This window comes from Mobula birostris, chromosome 15 (assembly GCF_030028105.1).
Source record: "Mobula birostris isolate sMobBir1 chromosome 15, sMobBir1.hap1, whole genome shotgun sequence".
Classification (NCBI taxonomy): Eukaryota; Metazoa; Chordata; class Chondrichthyes; order Myliobatiformes; family Myliobatidae; genus Mobula; species Mobula birostris.
This window is the reverse complement of record NC_092384.1, coordinates 16,993,261-17,001,477: the sequence shown is the minus strand read 5'-3', so window position 1 is coordinate 17,001,477 and position 8,217 is coordinate 16,993,261.

The following is an 8,217-nucleotide window of genomic DNA, read 5'->3' as shown; positions in this document are numbered from 1 at the left end:
TATATAGGCTGATAATTGCATTCTGATACTTTTGCCAAATCTTTTGGCATAATGATGCCCAAAAATTTTTGACGGAATGTGTTTGCCATGCCGAAGGATGTTGACTTTCAGTTTCTCTTGGTGGGCTATAGTTATATGAAGGTAGTCGGATTTTATCTACGTTGATCTTGCATCCTGATAATTGGCCATATTTTTCAAAGGATTGCATCAATTTAGGTAAAGAGTATGTTAGTTGCCCCAGACAGATTGAAATGTCATCCACGTAACAGGTCAATTTATGCTTTGTCCCTTTAATAGTACGAAAAAATTGTTAAAAACAGCTAAATAGCTGATATATATATGTGATTCATTCTCTGAGAGCATTGAATTACTTTGCAGATTAAACCGATTTCGGGGGAAGCATTCTCTTTTCTGATTTATTAAATGAGGGACCGCAGCTCGTAGATATTTAGTTCAATTTGACGTCGTGTTCGCGACGAACAGCTTCACCGAAGCTCCTATTCCTGTGCTGTACTGGTCGGTTGTTATATTAAAAACACTGTTAAGGGAACAAGGAACAGGCAGATAATATTACATGAAATGACAATGTCGAGAGTTGCCTCTTGATCTAAAGTTTTCCACGAAACTTTTGAATGAAAGGGGAAGCAAGGTCATGCTGCTATGTGTTCGACTCATATCAAGTTACATCATTAATTAGAAAGCAGTGTCATTAATGGAAAACAGCATTGCAGATGTTTGCAATCCGAAATTAGGCAGAAAACATCGGGAACATCTATAAAAAGTGCAAAGTACAAATCATTTCTCTTCATTACCTAGTGAAAAATTATCAACCTGAAGTGTTCACACAATTTCTCTCAGCCGACGCTGCCTCGTTTGCCTAGTGTTTCCTGTGACTTCCACACGCTGGTATCCAGCGGTAGCTTTAATTTTACAGTCAACTAACTCCAATGCAGCTCCCTATGATCTGTTAAAGAATAATGAACATTCAGGTGAAACATTTATCCTGAAAGAACCTTGTTGAAAATGTTTGTAATGAAGGCAGAGACTTTTAAAGACGCGATATTATAAAGGATTATCTCGACCGGTGGACAAAATTGTCTCACAAGTTAGAAACCTAGATTTACAGTCAATCCTTTGGCCTAACCAGGGTTGTGCTTGACATTTAAAAACGTCTTGATTTTTTTTCTGAGATTGCCATGTATTCAAGCATTTGAAATAAAAAAATAATAATTTAAAGTTATAAAAAAAACAAAATGTCTTGTACTTTCCTCTGCTTTTCTGCTGCAGTTAACGTTGAACAACTATATGCTGGTGAAAATATAGAGATGTAGGGTTTATCTTTAAAGCATTTAAAACTAAAATTGTTTCGGCAGTCTAATTCCATTGTCACCTAAGAGCTGCAACGACAATCCCAACCCTGCTCAAACGAGGCAATTTTTACCACCAAACTTATTTTTAAGTGCTTAGTAATCGGTCCAAGTTACTGCTCCATTCTTACACGCAATGAAGAATGGACTATTGGAGAACAGAGAGTGATTCATGGGGATCTAATCACAGTAGTCTCATCTTTGGTATTTATGTGTCAAGAAAAAGGAATATCGAGGGTTCCGGTGATGTCATTTTCCAGAATTGCACCTTAAATCAATAGCTCCTCTGGAAAAACGCATATTATGCCCCATTCATCCATCAAATATAAAACCTTCCGAAAATATTTGAATTGATAAGGGGGGCAAAAATGGGGAAAAAGAATGGATATTTGAAAAAGCATCACTGCGGAGCCTACGGAAGAGAGCGGTGCAACGAGCGGCTGTCCTGCACATGCGCGTGGTGGCGAAGCTGCCGCTGCGCCTCGTTCAGGCGAAGCGGCAAATATGGTAAGGATTTTGGAAGAGATAAGGGAAGTCCAAAAAGATATAAAACAGTAACTAAGTGATATAAAGTCAGTGTTCGCCAACGTCAATCAGAAAATAGCGATGGCAGAGACAAGAATTGAGAAGGTGGAAGATCACGTGCAAATCGTGGAACAGATACTAAGTAAGACGATAAAGATATTAAATCAACAGGAGAGTAAATTGCTTGACCAGGAGGGAAAATCCCGACGAATAAAGATCAGGATTTATAATGTTCCCGAAGGAGCGGAGAGGGTGTCGATGATGAAGTTTGTAGAAAAGTTGCTGCGGGATGCGCTGGAGATTCCCCCGACTATGGAGATTGAAATTCAGAGGGCGCATGGTGCGCTCGTCCCGAGGCCTCCCGAAGACAGAGAAAGTACGCCGCGCTCAATAGTACATAGATTCCTTCGATTTAAGAGCATGGCGGAGATTCTATGAAGGGCCTGGGGTAAGAAGAGGGTGTTTAGGAACGGGAAGTTAATGTACTTCGATCAAGATTACCCCCGGCGGTCCTACAGAAACGAAAAGAATATTCCGAAGCGAAACGAATATTAAAGCAAGAAAAGATTAAATTCCAAACCCCGCACACTGCTAAACTGAGGATGTTTTACGAAGGAGGGAGACAGCTGTACCAGACAGTGGAAGAGGTGACTACAGACATGAAGGACAGAGGGCTGCCCATTAGCATGGTCAGACCGAGGGAAAGCCTGGCTGAGCAGTTATCCCGATCAGCTTGGGAAACAGTAAGAAAACCGAGACAGCAGGGGATGGGAGGAGAACGAGAGAGGGTTATTAGGAAGAGACTGTGAATTCTCCGAAGACAGGTCTCACCTCCTCCAGAAGAGCCATAAGATTTGCCTAACTTTAAAAGTGTTGATAATCTAAACGGAAGCAAAAATAGAGGGTGAAATACCTATCTCAAGAAATATGTATTATAATGTGGATTTTATAATAATTCATATTAATTGAATTTTAAATTAATTCATTCATTCATTCACTCCTTTTTCCCTGCCTAAATGAATATACATGGGAGGAATACACAGGGAAATCACTTCTGTGTAATGGTCATAGATATTTTTACTTACTTTTATAGGTACTGCAGCGGGGGCCCTCAACTGACAGATAGGAGGGACTATCCCCCACGGTTAGACGTTTCTTCTAGCTCAACCCAGGGTCGTCTAGAGACTCCATGTTATGGTCCGGTCCGTGAAGTCCGAATTTTCTGGTTTCCCTTTTTGTGTTGCGTGTTCTAATTGAGGCAGCTGATTGACATTTTGGGCAGGCTACATAAATAGCTCCTTGGTTCAGCTTCAGTTGCTGGATTGTTCCCGTCAAACCCCCTGTCTGAGTCCCTTCTCGGCCCCGTCCTCCTGGAGACTTGCATAAGACCATAAGACAAAGGAGCGGAAGCCGGCCATTCGGCCCATTGAGTCTTCTCCGCCATTTTATCATGAGCTGATCCATTCTCCCATTTTGTCCCACTGCCCCGCCTTCTCACCATAACCTTTGATGCCCTGGCTACTCAGATACCTATCAATCTCTGCCTTAAATACACCCAATGACTTGACCTCCACTGCTGCCCGTGGCAACAAAATCTATAGATTAAGCACCCTCTGACTAAAAAAAATTATTCGCATTGTGTCTGAAACCTTGCCCTGCAACTAATTACTGTAGCCTTGCCCTGCAACTAGTGTCTGAAGCCTTGCCTCGCCTTGCCTCGCCACGCCTGTAACCCTCGCCTGCAACCTTCGCCTGCACCGCTGCCAAGTTAATCCGCTGGAACAAGATAAGGAACTGTCTATCCTTGTTTTGAACTGTCTCTGTGTCCACGCCTTCGCTAGGAAGGTCCGACCGTTTGCTGCTGCCTTGTGTTGGGAACCGTCTCTTTGTGCCCTGGCATCCCCTGGATAGGTCCGGCAGTTTGCCGCTACCTTGAGTGGAGATCTGTTTCTCAGCGTTCTGTGTATGAGTTCCGGCCCTACGTCCTGTTTCCAAGGAGGGGTCCCGGTCCTGCTCAGTGCAAAGTGATTTACACCTGTGTGGCATCTCACGAAACGCTCAAAATTCCTGCCAACTTCAGCTAGATTATCGAACAAGGTACGACCGGAAGCATTTAAAGCAAGCTCCACCCGGAATGAGAATATGCCTGCACAGCTGTACAAACACGAGAAAGAAAATGTGAAAAGTAATCTTTTTCGGAACGGGAAAAAGTTAACGAGTGTACTGTTTTTACATTATTTACAGTCTTACACCTGAAGGAAATGTGGGTATCAACGACATAGGTAGAAAGAGGAAAGGGGTTCTGCTGAGGGAATTTGAGCAGCCAGGGACTAAATTAAAAAGCAGAACCAATCAGATGGTAATCTCTTGATTACTACCTGAGCCACGTACAAACTGATACAGGGTTGAGAAGATTAGACAGCTAAATGGGTGGGTCAAGGATAGGTATGGGAAAAATGGGATTGAATCCATGGGAAACTGGCACCAATATTGAGGAAGGAGGGAGTTGTTCCATTCAGATGCGATACACCTGAACCGTGTTGGGACCTGGATCCTGGCGAATCGCATAGGAGTTATGGATAGGGCTTTAAAAGAAATAGCTGGGGGTGGGTTCAACAGATTGAAGAAGTATAGATAATGTAAAGGAGAAAAGTGTGGATAAAGTTAACGGAAAAGCAAATTTTTAAATAAAGAGAAAAACAAGCGTGCTGTGCAGAAAGGCCAAGTACGTAAGAGACAACGATTATTAGATTTTATAGGCACAGTGAGTGTATCTGAAGGCCAGTAGTATTCGTAACATGGTGAATGAACTTGTGGCACAGATCAGCATAAAGGCATATGATATTGCGGTCGTTACAGAGACGGGGCTGCAGGGTGGAGAGGATTGGGAATTCAATATCCAAGGATATCAGGTAATGTGGAAGGATAGGGAGGAGATTAAGGTGTGTAGGGAAGCGTTCTATATTGAGGACGAGATCAGGACAATAGTGAGAGACGATATAAGATCTAACGTGCAGAATCCTAACTCCATCTAGGTGGAGATTAGCAATACCAAAGAGGGAAAAATCACTCACGGGAGTTGATTATCGGCCACCGTTTAATAGATAGATAGATATACTTTATTGATCCCGAGGGAACTAACAACTACAGTGGCAGAGGTAATAAACAGAGAAATATCTGAGACATGTAAGAATCGCATAGCTGTTCTCCTGGGGGACTTTAACTTGCACATTGATTAAATGAATCACGTTGGTCGAGACAGTCTTGAAGAGGCCCTCACGTTGGTCGAGACAGTCTTGGATCTGGCCCTCTGCAATGAGACATTTACAATTACGCATCTTGTATTTAGGGATCGTCTTGGAAAGAGTGATCACAGCATGACTGATTTTCTTCTACAAATGGAGGGCGCAAAAGGGATGAAGGAGGGGAGGATAGGTTAGACTGGGAACACACGCTATATGGTGAGACTGTTGAGGAACAGTAGAAAACTTTAAAAGAGATTTTTTATGGTGCTCAATAAAAGTATATTCCAGTTAAAAGCAAGGACGGTAAGGGTGAGGAGAGCCAGCCATGGATAACAAAGGAAATAAAGGAAGGTATGAAACTGAAAGCTCGTGCGTACAGAATCGCCAAGAATAGTGGAAAACTGGAAGATTGGGAAAACTTTAAAAAGCAAGCACAAAGCGAACCACTAAGTGAGAAATAAAGAAAGGGAAGACAGATGATAATGATGCGATGGAGGTGAGGAACTCGATAAAATAGTTATCACTAAAGAGGTGGTCCTTCACGCAGACGCAGCAGGGATTCAGCAAAGGCAGGTACTGTTTGACAAACTTCTGAGTTCTGTAAGGATGTAACGAGTGCAGTGGATAGAGGGGAACAGATGGAAGTTACTTACCTGGATTTCCAGAACGTGTTCGATAAGGTGCCACATAAAACATTTAATCATATGATAAGGATGCATAGAGCTGGGGTGACGATTTAGCATGGATAGAGAATTAGTCAACCATTAGAAAGCAGAGAGCTGGGATACATGGGTGCTCCTCTGGTGGACAATCATCTCAACTGTTCACGGTAAACATTAACGATTTGGAAGAAGGGGTTGAATGCAGTGTATCTAAGTTTGATGATGACACTAAATTGAGTGGAAAAGAAAATTCTGCATGGGATACAGAGAGTTTGCAGAGGGATATCGATAGGTTAAGTGAGTGGGCAAGGGTCTGGCGGATGGAGTACAATATTGATAAATACGAGGTCATCCACTTTGGAAGGAAAAATAGAAGATCAGATCATTATTTAAATGGTAAAAGATTGCAGCATGCTGTTGTGCAGAAGGTCTTGGTAGTGTTTGTGCATGAATCGCAAAATGTCCGTTTGGAGGTGCACAAGCTATCAAGAAGACAAATGGAATGTTCGCCTTCATTGCTGGATAATTGCATTTAAGTGCAAGGAGGTTATGCTGAAACTGGATAGGATACTAGTGACGCTGCATCTGGAGTACTGCATGCATTTCTGGTCTCCTTACTAGAGGAAGGTTATACTGGCTTTGGAGTTGGCGTAGATGAGGTTCATCAGGTTGATTTCATAGATGAGCCAGTTAGACTATGAGGAGAGATAGAGTCACCTGGGACTGTACTCGATGGAATTCAGAAGGATAAGAAGAGAGCTTCGACAAACATATAAGATTATAGAAGGGATACAAATGATAGAGGCAGGAAAGTTGCTTCCACTGGTAGATGAGACTAGAAATAGGGGACATGGCCTCAAGATTCGGTGGAGTAAACTTAGGACGAGATCAGGAGTAACTGCGTTTCATAAAGAGTGGTGAATCTGTGGAAATCTCTGCCCAATGAAGCAGTGGAGGCCTCCTTAGTAATTATACTTAAGACAAGGTTGGATATATTTTTTGCATAGCAGGGAAGTTCAGCATTATGGGGAAAGGCAGGTCGATGGAGGCAAGTCCCTTGTCAGATCGTCCATGATCCTATAGTCTTAATGGGCCAGATAGCCTACTGCTGCTCCTATATGTTATCTTCTTATGAAATTCCTGAATTTTTGCATAGCCTATTACATAGCAAACATTCTGATATATTTCAAAAAGCTTTAAATTAAAAAAAAAACCTATGATGCCAAAAGAGATATTTTGACAGATGTCGACGCACAAGGACGATTAAGTAGATTTTATCATTACTTTTTCAAGGAGGAAAAGTGAAAAAAGGTTGAGTCTTGCGTGGAGTTCTACATATCACCGGGATTATGATGTTCTGGTTGTCTAGTAGCGTTCCGCAGGGGTTGGTATTGGAACTACTTCTTTTCATGTTATTATCAATGCTTTGGATGACTGAATTGATCGCTTTGTGACAATGGTTTCAAAAGAAGGTGTGGTAATATAAAGTATATGGTCCAGCAGAATTACTGGAATAACGACCTGTGGTAATGGCATGAATATTTACTCCGGAGTATAATGCAATTCCATTTCTTTTCATATTAGTCCAACCCGGCTCTAGTTCCTGAAGATCGAGATATTTTTTTTTTCTGCCGGAAGTTTTACCAATAAATGGCGTGGACGAAATATCTCTTTATAACAGCCATCACATTTAATTCTGCGTTATATTAGTACAACAGAAAGCAAATGACATGGGTGTGATATTATATCCAATGCCATTCAGTTCCATTGCTCTCTGTCTATCTAATTGACCATTGCATGCGTTTGTCGAAAGTCGATCATTTTCCTTCATTCACTGCGCCGTTAATCTTCAGGCAGTTGTTAGATAGAAGTCGAGATTTGCAAACGGAAGATCGTGAGGAAATGTGTATATAATAACGTTGGGTGAAAGGATTTGAAAAATATGTTTTACCTTGGTAAATTGTGCGTAAAGAACATACAGTATGCTTGCACAAACCAAAATTTAAAGCAATAAATAAAATATGTAATTAGAAGATCAGAAATGATGTGAATATTACCTTTTACACGGTTATATCAGCGTGACAAAAAGACAATTTCATTTAAGGTTGTTCAAATGGCTCTGTGAGTTGAGAGTACGATCTAACTACAAAACGTAGATAAGATTCTGGCTGAGAATATTAAGTGGCAATTTCCTTTGGCCAGAGGAAGATCCCCAGTCCTGATAGGAGTCAGTACGGAGAAGTTTCTTCACTGAGAGGTTGGTAAATCCTTGTAATTTCTACCTCCTAATTTTGGGCATGTGTATTCATTGGAAACATCCGAAAATGATATTGTTATATTTCATACCAGTTGAAAATCGAAGCATCTGAACCGTACAGGAAAGTGAGAGAGGTTCTAGCACAATTTTGAATTTGGTCA